General features: G+C 33.2%; 1 pseudogene; it reads right to left on the minus strand.

Annotated features, from left to right (window-relative positions):
* Nucleotides 1-6,106, minus strand: part of LOC149528840 (uncharacterized) — a 141,919-nt pseudogene extending 135,813 nt beyond the window's left edge.
* Nucleotides 6,107-15,875: the final 9,769 nt, after the last annotated feature.

Below are 15,875 nucleotides of genomic sequence, written 5' to 3' on the forward strand. Positions count from 1 at the left end.
CACAATTGGATCATTTCCGCTTTATCAAGGGAGAGACTCTAACACTTTCCAAAGGCTGCATCTTCTTATGACCTACACATAACACACACACAAGGAACCATGGAGGCTCACCTCCCAACCTAGGCTTATATGAAGCCACCCACTAAGCAGGGGAAACAAGAACCAACTAGGGTACATACATACTTTACCAAACTTTGCATGAAGACACCACACGAAAACACAATCAACACCCTCCCATGGCTTGCACAATGATTCACCATTGGAATCATAAAATGTTGGGTGAAGGTGGGCTCTTCAAGGAGGAGAAATTCTAACAACATATCTATCATATTGCCAATACATTTTGCCTCTCAAGGCCACCACAACATAAACAACATATTGCCACTGCATTGCCTCTCAAGGCCTTCAAAACAACCATCTTCTCCTCATCCACCAAACCTCCTTATACCTCCCAAACAAAAAGATTCATGGCCATGATGGAGCCCATGCTCCATGATAATAACAAACCTCATCATGAGGTAAAAGAAAAAAATTTCTTTTCTCACTTGCAATGTCAAGCCCAACTTGTGCCCTTCACCCAAGGCTTCTCTGCCCTCCCAAGGGTGACTGAAGCCTTCACACCCATAATCACAATCAACACTCACATTCAAACAAGAAACAACAAAAAAACAAATGAAGAACAACAAAAAAAAACCAAGAAAAGATCTTCACGAGCACAAGACACATTCACTTCTCCACAACACAATGACAAAGATCATAATGCAACAAGAACACTACATATTCTCACAACAACACAATATCCATCCAAGATGAAAGACTCACACTATAATGCATATTCCATTAACACATTCCTCATACTTGTAAATCTACTTTGCAATTCTCAAGAATGAGAATAAAGCATGGTTTTGAACACTAACCTTGGTCCAAGCTAGGGTAAGCATAGTTGTAGTAGAGCTCCCTTCATCTCCCTCCAAAACCTAACTATCTCTAAAATTAGAGAGTAGGTGAACACCCCACTAGTTTGTCCAAGACCCTCTAATAAGGCCTTCACACTAAATAGTTTTAGCAAAAACACTAAGCCACTTTTTCTTACTAATTTTTCTCCTCTAACTTTTCTATTTTTGACTTAGTGGGAACATAGGGAAAACACATATGACAACTCCAAATTCGAATTGATGGAAGAATGCATAGGTAAAGGGGCTCTCTAGGTTGTCTAGGCCCTCAACATGATCTAAATTAGGTCCTTCACATGATTTACTATCATATGGGTAGCTTATTTTCACCTAAAAGACACTTTGGGACCACCTAATGACCCCTTAAAACCCTACCAGTATACATTTATCTAATTAATATAAGAAGTATGGGTTACCACTACACTTTATCAAGATATAAATACTAAGATATTAGCCAAGAAACAACACAAAATAGCCTGGAAACACTACAATACTAAGATAGGAGAAATCAAAGAAAAATATCTAATTTATCTTTACCTATAGGAGAGAGTATTAGAAATCTTTGACCTAATTGCTTACAATCTTCAATAGCTGATTTCATGTACTTGATCTGCTCATTCTAATGTGATCCTTGCTTGATCTAATATCTCATCATAGCCCTTGTTCTATTCTAATAAACTAAATGTGTAATTGCTACTTAAGTCACTAAGTCCTTAACACCCCTGTTGCTAGCCTCATTCTAAAATTTGCTATGTAGTTAGCAACTTCCTTAACTTCTCTCTCAACAACATGAAATCATGGGGTCTATGCCTTCTTATAGAGGCCTCAACTCAAATTTCTCACTCAAATCCTTAGATTTAGCCTATTGGTTTCATGTTGTCTCCAATTCTCTGATTGGCTACATGTTGATAACATATTTAAAGTAAAAGATTCAATCTTATCTTCTTATCCCTTTGTGAATTATCCAAAAATTGTTTTGCATCTAAGTTTGTGAAGGAAAAAACTTATATGTTGATTCTATGTTAGTTAACACATATTGGATTGTTGGTGCTTGACACATATACTATCCTGGTTTGCTTGACACGTATTACATTCTATCTTTCTCAGCACATGTATGCTTCTAGCTCACTCAACATATGTTGCATTCTGAATTGCTCAAAATCAGCTGTGACTCAACACCTATGTATCACTTGACAACTATTGTTTACTTGACACTAGAAGTCACTCAATACCTATAGAAATTCTTGCTCTACACATACTGTAGCTCGGCATACATAGTGTACTTGACTTCTATGGTAAAATTGGTTAAGTGTGTTGACACTCAAATGTCAAAACCATTCTGAGACCAACATTTCCAGTACCTTGATTTAATCCATCAAAGTATTTTTCTTGTCACTTTGTGACTCACATCCTTAGATTCATAGATAAACATTAAAAATGAAAGACAATTATTTTCCATTACAACTATGTCTCTTCAATTTTGACTTCACACTATTTCTATCTTTTATCAAGTTCTTAGCCTCTTCTACAAGTTCATCTACATTCACTAGATTCCAGATCCTCCTCATCTTCAAAGGAAAATTCAACATTTTTCTATCTAGCTCATTAGTGTACACTAGGTCTATTTGAGGTTGAAGGTTTTCAAAACAACTTATTTAATGTACCCATCAAATCAATAGTAGTTTTTGCATTGGACATGTTGAATGGTAAGGTTAGAGATAAGTGGAATTGAATCACTCCCAATGCATTTTTCCCTAAAACATTCCAATCCTCATCCGACATTGTTGTTGGTTCTTTTCTTTACCACACAATGGTCACCATAATTATGCTACATACAAATGGTCCTTTATTTGTATCTTCTACAATCCATAGTTATAATGACCATTAAATTTTTTTGTCTTCCCTTCTTTAAATTTCATTTCTCCCACTCAAACATGAATCTCTTATACTAAACACGACTAGACACAACTTGCTCTAATACAAGTTGTTAAAACATCAAACAACAAATTAAAATAGAGCTTCAAAAATGACATAAATATACATGATCCACTCTTCAAATAAAGAAATTGTTTTATTGATCATCAATTAAGGAATAAAACTCTTCACATTTTACAATTACAATAATCAACATTCTTTTATAGACATATACAATAACATTTTCTAGACTATGAAGAGTCAAAAGAATCATTGAATGTTGGGTTTCAGCTTCAAAAGAATGGAATTTTTTTATGTGCACTAGAATAAGTATGAAATCCCCTTCAAATTTTCTCATTTCCCAATTTCATAATATTGTTCAATGATGAAATAAGTTTTATGGAAAATTGTGAAATCAGGTTTGTTCCAGATAATTTTTCTTTCTCTTGGGAATAAAGCAATCATGAACTAAAATAAAATGTATTTTATATCAGAATGGATTTTGCTAGTATTTTTATGATCGTGATCAATGAAATGGGATATCCTATATTTTTTTGGGATGAACAGTATTTTTTTTTTATTAGATAGAATGGCGAGATAGTGTTATCTTTGTGCCTATCCTTCCCATGAATGAGATTAGAGATCAATGCCCATCCATGGTAGAAAGTGATAAATTCAATGTGTTGTAGAAGAGGCTAAAGTAAATAGTCCTTTCTAGTATAATACAGGTAGTTTTTTAAATATTTTGTTTTAAAAAAATTCTCAATACCACTAAGCCTTCTTGAATCAGTTCTATTTGATCAAAGAAAAGACCTCATTCCCACTACCACCTAGGAATCCTCTCTTGTCCTAGCATTAAAATAGTGCCAACTAGTAAATCAAAATGCACATTACCCATTTGTACAAAAATGATCTTTTCTTTCCTTTCCTTGCAAAATATTACTATTGGTATGGTTATGTTATGTTTATGTTATATGTTAAGAATATTAGGATGGGGCTAAGTTGTCAATGAGGAAGAGACTTGATTTAGGGAATGAATAAGAGTTGTAGATTTTGTGGAGTCCTTGGACTCCTTGATGTCTTCAATTGGTGAAGTGCACTTCACAATTTCATTGGCATTGGCATTGGTGGGCTTTATCTTTGGAGGCACAGAGATAATTTGAACAACTTCTCTCATTGTTGGTCTCTTCGTACTCTAATTTTGAATGTAAATAATTGTCATGTAAAATACATGCATCATCTCATGTAATAGAACACTAGAGAGCCTTGCATCTAAGATCTTTGGAACTCCTTTAATTGTAGACTCTGTCATCTTTCTCACCCATTGAAAAATGTCCACTCAATCACAAAATTTGCCAAGATGTCTTCTTATTATAACCAGCTTGAAGAGAACTCCACCAAGATTGTATACATGTCACTCTTCTCATCCACTTTCAATGTGTATGCATACTTAGGATAAAATATGCATGAATCAAAAAATTATAGACAGACTCTTAAAAAAGGCATATATTAACAATATTAACAATATTATACATGAATAAAAGTGTTGTGCATCAAATCCTAGTTCATAAATCTTATGAGTATTAAAGATCTTGAAAGAAAAACAAACATATTTAAGAAGAATACGTAAGGAAGTGTAATGTGACAGACTAAATACAAGTTACTTGGTGAAATATAGCCATAGAAGCCTCATATCATAGACATGTACTCAGATGCTCTAGAATCTTGCAAGAATTTGCCAAGCCCAAAATTAGCAACATGAGCTTCAAAATTGGAATCCAGAAGTATGTTGTTGGACATAAGATCTCTATGAATATTTTAAGTGGAGATAAATCATGGTGAAGGTAGCATAACCCCTTGGTACCCTCTAGTGCAATGTTGTACCTTGTATCCTAATGCAAATGACCACCTCTTTTACAATGTAAGAGCTCCCCAAGACTTCCATTTGACATGTGTCAATATAGCAGCAAATTGGTTTCCTAGTTAGAGAAGTAGCCAAGAAGTATCACTATATGTCAATCATGGATTTCGCCCAATGTCTCCATTTCTTCTTTGAAGCCATGGTTGTATGAGGGTATTCCCCTAAAATTTCCAAGATGCCATTTTATTGGTAGTTCCTCTCTATTGGGCATGAGGCCCTTGTATAATTTATAGCTCCACCTTTGGCTATAATGTTTTCTTCCTTCAAACATTCTAGACCATATTCACAATAAAATTTAAGCCTTTACAATGTAGTCAACATCCACTACCTTTAAGTGTTGTCCTTTTTTAGAGCCCTTTCTATAATGTTGGAAGAAATTGAAAATTTCATGGAACAAATAAGAATACCTACGACTAAAAGTAGCTTAAAAGTTTAGGGTAATGGACCTTTCACATGGAATTGTGTTGGATATAATTTGTCATGACATGGACTCAAATATGGTCCACATAGATTAGTATTTCCAAAAAAGGATGTTGCATTGAAGTACCTGAACTATCACATACTTGGAACTAGACTAGAAAGATTGTTGTAGGAGAAATTCATTGATGTTAAACTCAACAAGTTTTCATATTTCTTGGAGTAATTCCAACTAGATGATTTCTAAAGTTGTTGAGTTAATTGGGAATCTATAGCTTGGTGATGTCTAAGGAGATTTATTTTGTCAGCTCATTTCTACTCAAATCTATGAAGGCTAAAATCTTACATTGTCTAATCTCTAGAGGAATTTCTCTTGAAAATCTATTCCTATTGAAATCCATCATAGACCTAGATGTTTCAATACTACATTCTATGGAGGGATGATACTAGTGAAATCATTTTCATTCAGTTGGAGGGTTTGGAGGCCTAAAAAATTTGCTATTAAGGTAGGAAGAGGGCTTGAAAGCTTGTTGTTGCATAAGACTAAATGACATAAACCCATTGTGATTGTAGTTTTCTCTAAAATGTTTCCACTCATATAGTTATCTTTAAGGTCAATAAAATTACATTTCAGAAGGTTTAGAAAGCCTTTAGTAATATATCCATTAAGAAAAATATAACCCATACATAGTCTGGTAAGAGACATACAACTACCCAATGCCTTAGGAATGGGGCCCCAGAAGAAGTTCTCAAGTCATATGAGTGTTTGCAACTTCCTACCAATATAGAGATCTAGAGGAATTAAACTAGTAAGTTTTTTAGAGGAAAGATCCATTTGATAGAACTTACCATTCCTTACATTCCCATGTCTTTCAAATGTGACATTAATTGTTGAGTACATGTAGGATCTTGATCAAGAAAACTATACCTTTAAGTGGCAATGAAAAATCTGAAAATTAGGGTGAAGTCAACTTGACATGAAATTTTTAACTTCTTTTGAACTTTCTATTGAAAATAATTGATCAATTCTATATTGTATTTGATGTTACACAAAATATCATATATTCACCAGTTAGTGTTCATCGAACTCTCTAGGGAAATGAAGACAATTTCCTCTATCTATCAAGAATTCTATTATTTTCCATGTTCTGAAGATAGTGTCTACTAAACTCACTCGATAGACAAAGGAAACATGGAAAGTAACTAGTGTTAATTGAGCTCACTCAATTACCAAAGAGAATTCATAGAAGTCACTATTTACTAAGTACACTTAGGAGACAAATTAAAGTTAGCATGGAAGCATTGTTAATTGAGCTCACTCGATTACCAAAAGATGTTTACAAATTTGAAATGTTAACCAATCTCAGTTGGCTAACATAGGAAAATATATTTTGGTTAGTGTCTATAGAGCAAGGTTAGCTAACAAATGATTTTCTTGTTTTGGCATATTGAGTTTTATGGAATTTTTATGATGGTTGTACCTGACCGAGGACATGAATAATAATTATTTTAATTTTTATTCAAGCTAACTTGATAATTTATATGATATAAGTTCAATTTGTGGGATTTAATGTGAATGAGTATGTATAGTAGTGAAATGGAAAGATAAGAAGAATATCCTTGTTGGGATGCAAAGATTTATTTGATCAAGAAGGATAAATTATTCAAGCTAGAATTGAGATCTAAAATTAGCAAAGATAGTTGCATCATAAATGAGATCAAGTCATTGTTACTATCTAACCATTGTAATAGTGAATCAGATCTCTTAATAGAGTTAGCCTAATAGCTATTTGTAAATCCTCTAACAAGGTGGCATTTCTAGATTGAAATTCTAAAGACCTTTAACAAGGCCAATCCTAAAACTATGATTAGATCCTTTAATAGGGTCACACCTAGCAATATGTTCTGTAACCTTTGGTAGGGTTGGCTCCTAATAGGGATCACTTTAGAAGAGTGAAAAATAGTAACTTGTTGGAATTGGTGATTTTTCCCAAATTAGGTTTCCACATTAAATCTTGGTGTCACTTGTGTTCATGCCATTTCTATTATGCAACTAAATTAATTAAGGTTGTTCACACTAAAGATCTTAAGATATGAATGTGTTGGTTAATAGTTTATCCCTCTTGCTAACTTGGCTTTACCTTGACTCTAGATGCCCTAAATGTGTTGAAACAAAAGGATCTTACCAACACATTGTTTAGTGTATGTGTTATACCATTTCCCTTTAAATTATATGGTACAAATCCCTTATATGAAATATATGCAATGAATTATGTTTTTAATAGATTATTAGGATGGAGACCATATGCTCTTAACCTAATAACAGAAGAAGATAAACTAGGATACTCAACTAAAAATACCCAAGGATTAAATAGATTTTGGCAACCTATAACACCCAATAGAATAGATATCACAAGCTACCTTTTAGTTCTTCTAACATCTACTCTTACTTCTAAGTGTGGATTAGACTTAATGTAATTGCAATTTAGGGAAAGTGAAGAGATACACATAAAGGATGAAATAGAATCCATCTTAACTGATAACTTTCCACTAAAATTGGATCTAGTAAAATATCACTAGCTTTAAATACATTTGTCCTCCAATCCCAGAGAAACTATTCTAAGATGCAAGCTTAGCTTGACTAAAGGAGACAATAAACAAAACATTAGAAATGTTGATGTCAAATGGAATTAAGACCACACAACATCTAGTTGCAGATATTAGTCAAATCCTCCCTTTCATATAACCTCTCAATTCTCAACTAGTATCTTGAAATATAGAGGTAGAAGTTGGATAAATTGTTGATCCTTTCTATGAAATTATAAAATTTTATATATAAGTCTTATCTGAGGGTTCTTGACTAGTTTCAAATTCTTCAATTATATTAACAGAGCACTTAAACTACTAAAAAATACAATAGTCTTTGGCTACAATTCAATACATCAAAGAAAGAAAGTAGAAATGATTAGAAACTTTCAAAAATAATTCATATTATTCTTTGATCTATAGTAATAAACTTGGTGCCAGATCCATATAATTTGTATCTCAACGGTTACAAAATGTTTGAATTATGACCATCAATCTTAAGCCAACGATCACAATTAAAACATAGCAATTTTCTATTATAGCTTCACTCATGGGTCCACCTTCATACAAATGTGGAATCATCGCTTTATGTCACTTTGGTTATTTGTATTGCATATTTTGAAAGTGACATAACAACAAGTTTTTCTCTGCTTTTAATCTGATGGTGGTGATAAAAGATCTTAACTCTTTGTTTGTTTTGTGATCTGGGTCCACTTTCTAGCTATGCACATTATGGAAGATAGGTGGCACTCTTTCATTACCCTAAGAAGCTGACATTGGCATCCTCTTCTTCATGGCACTTTTTTGCTAGGTTGTAACTATATCCTATGGAATATGATTAGCTTGTTGGGACACATGTCGATTTGTCATTATGTCACATAGATTAAAACATCCCCATCTTTCAATAACAACAAAGTGACAATCATAAATCTATCTTTAGATCAATGTGAACGATCCTCATTGTTTTTCTGAATTAGTGTGAATGATTGAAAGGAGGTCCTACCTTTTTCATGTATCGAATGTTTACTTTAATTTTCATGTCACATCTTCACCACTATTATACCTTTGACATATTTACCCAACATGATGATGTGATGGCTAGCTCCCAAGTTAACCTTGAATTCTTTCGTAAGATCTCAAGTTACACATCTTAACTCATCTTTGACCCTACAATAATATGCTTGACATTTTTTTAATTGTGTCATAGCCTTAACCTATGATTAACATAACCTACCTATGACCATCCAATTTTAGCTTTTCACTGCATCACAACCTCAACCATAGGTGACTGTATTTAATCCTTTCTAAAGATGTGATCAACAATTTTTTTCTTTGTGGCTGCATTCACTCATGATTCATCATTAACCCTTGTGATGATGTGGTGGGTGTTGATTCTTTAAATTTTATGGTGGAGATTAGGAGGCATTAACCCCCTTGTTCACTTTGCAATGTAGGCCCACCTATGCCATGTGTCCAATCATCACTTTCTTGCTTAGGGTATTTCATGCATATCTTTAAAAACTAGAAAAGAGAGAGATTTTGATCTAAAAGTTGAATGATATCTCCTCTCATTGCACTTATAATTCCATCTTTAAATCCTCACCATTGATTTGATCTCTATCTGATGGTCATGACTTAACTGTTATAATTTTTTTCCATTTTCACACCTTTATCTTATGATTAACTTGAACTACATGAGACTATGTTAAATATTAAATATTAACTATTGGGCCCATCATCACATCTTTGTGAGTTGAAAAGGTTTAATTTTTCCAGCATTTTATCAAAACAATGAGATAATGCATTCTTTTGACAAGTCTACTCATTCAACCAGAACTTTCTTGTAATATCATGGCATTGACTTTAAGTTAATGTTAACACCATGCAATCATGTGATCTATAGCCTTTCACTTCATTGCAGCTCTAACCATAGGTAAGATCGAACTCCTTGCAACTTTCTGATCTTCAGATTTTGCTCTATCATCATACTAACTCTAGGTTTCATTTAACTACTTGCAACCATGTCACTAGTGTTGATCCTTATGATGTGAAATTTTTTAAGATACATATCTTAAGGACCACTATAATTCAATTTTAAAATGCCATGTGTTGATCTAGTCTTCATCTGACAATCTAGATTTAATCTCTTAGCCATCAAACTTTTCAACTGTGTAGAGTAGACATGTGGATTAAATATCAATCATTAATTGGATTTCAAAGAAAGTCACACCACCTTTGACCAAATTCATTCATCCTTTCTGAGGATTTATCTAATTCTCCTATAGTCAATTCAACTTCTTTGTTTTTCGCAATATTTGTGTAATATGCACCTTGGTCTTGAGCTTGGATCTAGAGGCTTTTAGCCACCATCTATAATGAATGCAATGCAGTCTCCTCATTCAAATGTATCATTCTTTCAATGGATCATTTTTATCATAGATTTGTGGTTTCTTGTGAAAATAATTGATTCTTTCTCTCATCTAGGGTATCTAGAAAATTACCCTCTAAAATCCTAGTCACCATTCCTGATTGAATCAATTACATTGTTATTGTATTGCAACGTAGGCAAATCAAATAGAAAGATGAGAGGAGAAACCCTAATGGAAACCTAAACCAAACATAGACATGAAAAATTGGCTTAAACCTAATCATAGGATTTTTAAAAAATATAGGAGGTTAGAATCATGGCAATAGCTAGCTCTAACTAGGGAACTAGTCATGTTAGTACCTAGGTAGGAACCTAGCAATCTCTAGTTTCACAAAAAGTTTAGTAAAAACACACATAGAAATAGGTTAAAAACTTCCTTTATTAAAAAAGAACCAAAATAGAAAAGATTAGTGTTTGGTCCATTGGGTTGCAGAGTCTTATATAGCATAGGAAGATGCTATACATTTGGGTGGTGGGCAAATAGGGCAGCCAATAGAAATGAAAAGAAAACACATAGAAACAAGGAAAGAAAGAAAGAAAGGAAAGACAAATAAACTAAACACACACTTAAATTGACATATTTATAGAGGCGAGATGAATCTCACCTTATGCAATGAATGAAAAAAAAATACTAAAGTGAATCCACTTACTGATTGACTGAACTAGGATCCCTTCCTCCATATTGATTTTGGTCTCTAGGTAGGATCCTTACTTGTAATAGCAACAAAAACATGAAAACTCAAAATCTTCAAGTAGTATGCAAGACTTCATTGGATGTCCACTCAAATCCAAACAACCATGCTACATCATATACTTCAGCATCTTCATTTGCACTTTTCATACAATTCTTTTAATGGTCTTCTATTGTGACAAAGTTGTACACCTCTTTTAAGAAAATGAACTCATCAAGTACCATAGTGGTTTGAACTTTCTATATGAGCCTAAGTGTAGGAAGATATAACTATCACCATGGAATCCACTAGGTGATGATCAATCACCTTATTGCTTTGAAAAACCAAGTCAATTTCATTCCTTCCCTCTTTCAATGTATGATCGCTACCTTCACAATTTGAATGCATAAAAAATGAATCACAAGCTAACGAACCTTCTTCAAATTTTAGCTTTGTAACTAGGTCATCTTAAGATGGTTTATCCATTTGGAGGGGTGATAGGAATCCATAAAAAATCCCCTCTTCCTCACTGTAATAATTTTTTTTTGTCTACCAATGAAATTAATTCTTCTTTAGATTGACAATTTATCTTATGACTCTTTTCTTCAATCATATTTTTTTCATGAATAAGAGTCTTACTAATGGGTTTGTGAAGTTCCTTCTCATCCTGACATAACCATTCTTTAGGTTGAACTTGACTCCTTGTTTCTTCAATTGGATTTTGATTTGTAGCTATTGGTAGATCACAAGTGGAATATTCTAGTGTAGGCAAATGATCATTAGAAGATTCTTCTTTAGAGGACTCTAATGGAGTATTTTCACCCTTATCTGTAACATCAAGAATAACCTCTTGTCTACCAAAGAAAGAAATAATATGAGAGCTAGAATTAGGTGACATTACCATGGAATCTTCATAAATAGATTTAGATATTATCTATAGCTTTAGCTCCTTTCTATTTTCCTTTTTCTAAACCTTCAAGTTGTAGAATTAATTATAGAGATGGCCTCATATCTTCTTTACTTTGAGGTCATATCCTTTGTTGAGACTCAGTACAAGATTTAACAAGATCTTCTAAAATACCTTGTCCTTACTCATATGGATCTCCTCAAGAGTAGGTTCAGGTCTTGTCCTTTCTTGGTGCTCATATTAGGGATATTCACTTGCTCTTTAATCATCTGAAAACCATAAGGAATAGAGTTATGTGACCTTATCAAGGGTGTTTTATGTTCAGCTATCTATGCTTGTTTCAATTTCCTACTTTCACTTTCTTGTAGGTTGTTGGGTCTTTAGAAATGGATACATATGTGGTTGCAATTTTTTTTTGACATATGATCATCTTCTAATGCTGGTGTTTTCTTGGGCTCCATAGGATATTCTCTCTCTATACCAATCAAAAATTTCATGAAGAACCTTGTCATTTGTGGTATGAAGTTCCTCAAGAGTAGGAATGATCTTTAGCCCTGCCTACTTTGACCTTAGCTCCTCTCTTTGCATGTCTTTCAGCTTGTAGGATCTAGAGCACACACATTTTCAGAGGGATGTAGAAACATGATCATCTTTAATGCTAATATTCTTTCAAAAAACATGGGAGACACTTTATTTATATATAAGTATAAGCTCTTGCAAAATTTTGTTAGTAATCTCATTAAGTTCTTGGAAAGTGAATTGAGGCCTTGGCCTTCTCCCACTCTATGAATTTGGCATGGTCATTGAGTTACACTAGACCTTCTTAGACCAAAGGCAATAAGTCCTTCATACAGAGTCACCCATCTTCATCCTAGGTTAGACACCTTTAGATTTCTAAGAATGAGAAACTAAGAAGTGGTCTTGGTTAACAATCCCTAGCAGAGTCACCAAAAACTATCAGTTAATAGTTTGTCCCTCTTGCTAAGTTGGCTTCATCTTCACTCTAGATACCCATAATGTGAGGAAACAAAAGCATGCTACCAACAAATGGTTTAGTGTATGTATTATATCACTACCCTCTAAATTATAAGGTCCAACTTCCTTATATGAAATATATGCAATGAATTGTGTTTTTAATAGATCATTGGGATGGGGATATGCTCTTAACCTTAGAATAGAAGAGGATAAACCAAGACGCTTATAACTACAAACACGCCAAGCTGAAATAGATTTGGATAGCCTATAATACCCAATGGAATGGATATGAAAAGCTACATTAAAGTTCTTCAAACATCTAATCCTACTTCTAAGTGTAGGTTAGAGCTAATGTAATACAATTTAGGGAAAGAGTAGAGATTCACATGAAATATGAGATGGAATACACCTTGACTAATAACTCATCACTAAAATAGAATCTAGTAAGATAGTACTAGCTTTAAATACATCTATTCTACAATCCTATAGAAACTATTCTAAGATGCAAGGCTAGCTCAGCTGAAGGAGACAATAAAAATAACATTTTTAAATTTTGATCTCAAATTGAATTAAGGCTATAGAAGAGCTAGTTTTAGATATCAAGAAAATCCTCCATTTCATACAACCTCTCAATCATCACTCATTATCTAGAAATATAGGGGGAGAAGTTGCATAAAATTGTTAATCCTTTCTATTAACATAGAAAATTACATATATATGCCCCCTCTTAGGGTTCTTGGCTAGTTACAAATTCATCAATTACATTAATAGAGCACTTGAATCCCTTAGAAATCCCACTTGAATCCCTCTAAAATCTAATAGTCATTGGTTACAATTCAATACATCAAAGAAAGAAAGTAGAAATCCTTAAAAACTATCAAAATGATTCATATTCTTCTCTCATAGGTAATAATCAACCTAGCACCAGATCCATATAATTCATATGTCAATGGACACAATAGGTTTAAATCATGACAACCAATCTTAAGCTAGTGATCATGATTGAAACATAGCAACTTTATTTTATAAATTCTTTCATGGATCCACTTGTGTACATGTGTCGAATCATCATTATTCACTTTGTTTTTTATTTTTTGCATCGTTTGAATGAAACATAACAACAAGCATTGATCTGTTGTTAATCTAATAGTGGCAATAAAATATTGTAACTCTTTTTTTATTTTGTAGAATTGGTCCACTTTCTAACTATGCACATTAGTGTAGACACGTGGCACTATTTCATTTCCTATAGAACTTGATGTTGGCCTACCTTGCTTCATGGCACTTTGTGGCTAGGTTATAATAATATCTCTTAGAATATGATGGGCCCATCACAACATGTGTTTTTTTTTGTTATGTCACATAGACTAAAAAATCCACATCTTTCCATAACAATACAATAACAATCATAGATGTGTCTTTAGATCAATGATCCTCATTGTGTTTCTTAATTACTACCCATGACTATGAGGAGGTTCAACCTATTCCACATGTTGAATGCTCATTTTAGTTTTCATGTCTCATCTCCACCACTATCATTCCTCTGACATCTTCATCTAACATGATGATGCAATGACTATCTCCTAGGTTAACCTTGACTGATTTGGAAAGCTTGCTAGTTAGAAGTCTTACTCATCTTAGACACTATGATAATGTGATTCACATACTTTTTGTTGCATTGCAACCTTAACCCATGATTAACATAACCTACCTGTGATCATGCAACTTTATCTTTTTGCTACATCACAACCTTAACCATAGGTCATCTTTGACCCTTTCTAAAGATTTGATTAATGGATTTTCACTTTGTTCCTAAGTTCACTCATGATTCATCTTTATCACTTGCAATTATGTAGTGGGCATTGATCCTTTAAATATGATGGTGGAGATTAGGAGGTCTTAACTCTCTCATTCACTTTGCAATACAAGCCCACTTTTTCCACATGTCTAATCATCACTTTCTTTCTTTGGTTATTTCATGTGCATCTTTAAAAATCAAGAAATCAAGAGATGTTGATCTAATTTTGATCTAATGGTTGAATGATATATCCTCTTATTACACTTATAATTTGATCTTTAAATGCTCTGCATTAATTTTATCTCCATATGATGGTCATGAATTAACTATTATAAGTTTTTTTCAATTTTGCACCTTTAGCTTATGACTAACTCTAACCACATGCAACTATGAAAAATCTTAAATCTTAACTATTGGGCCTGTGATTAGATCCTCGCAACTTGAAAAGGTTTAACTATTTTAGAATTTTATTGAAATAATGAGATAATGCTTTTCTTTGAATAGTTTACTCATCTTATCTAATGTTGCTCACAACATCATGAGTTTGACTTCAAGTTAACATTAACATCATGCAAATATGCAATCTATAGTTTTTCACTTCTTCACAACCCTAACCATAGGTAAGCTTTAACTCCTTCTAACCATGTGATATTTAGATTTCACTTTGTCACTATGCATACTATAGGTTCTATTTAACCACCCATGACCATGCGACTAGCATTGATCTTTATGATCTGTCAACTCCCTCAAGATACATCTCTCAACGACCATTATAACTCAATCTTTAAAAACCACCCATTGATCTAGTCTTCATCTGGTGATCTAAATTTAATCTCTGAGCCATTTTTATTTTCATCATTACAAGTTAGAAACACAAATTAAATATAATCCATCGATTGGATTTCAAATAAAATCACATCACCTTCGACCAAATTCTTTCATCATTTCTAAGGATTTATCTACTTCTATAGTCAATTCAACTTATCTAGTTTTCATGATGTTCTTGTGATCTGCATCTTGGTCTTGAGCATTGATCCAAATGGTTTTAGTCACCATCTATTACGAATGCAATGTAATATCCTACCTTATATGTATCATTCCTTCAATGGAACACTTTGATCATAGAGTTATTATTTCTTATGAATAGAATTGATTCTCTCTCTCTCATCTAGGGTATGAAAAAATTTACCCTCCCAAATCCTAGCCTCCTATCCTAGTTGAATCCATTGCATTATTCTTGTATTCACCTATAGGAAACTAAGAGAGAAAGATGAGAGAGGAAACCCTAATGGAAACCTATACTAG

The sequence above is a fragment of the Cupressus sempervirens genome, chromosome 11 (genome assembly GCF_028749045.1).
Source record: "Cupressus sempervirens isolate cs-2001-9-10 chromosome 11, ASM2874904v1, whole genome shotgun sequence".
NCBI classification, from domain to species: domain Eukaryota; kingdom Viridiplantae; phylum Streptophyta; class Pinopsida; order Cupressales; family Cupressaceae; genus Cupressus; species Cupressus sempervirens.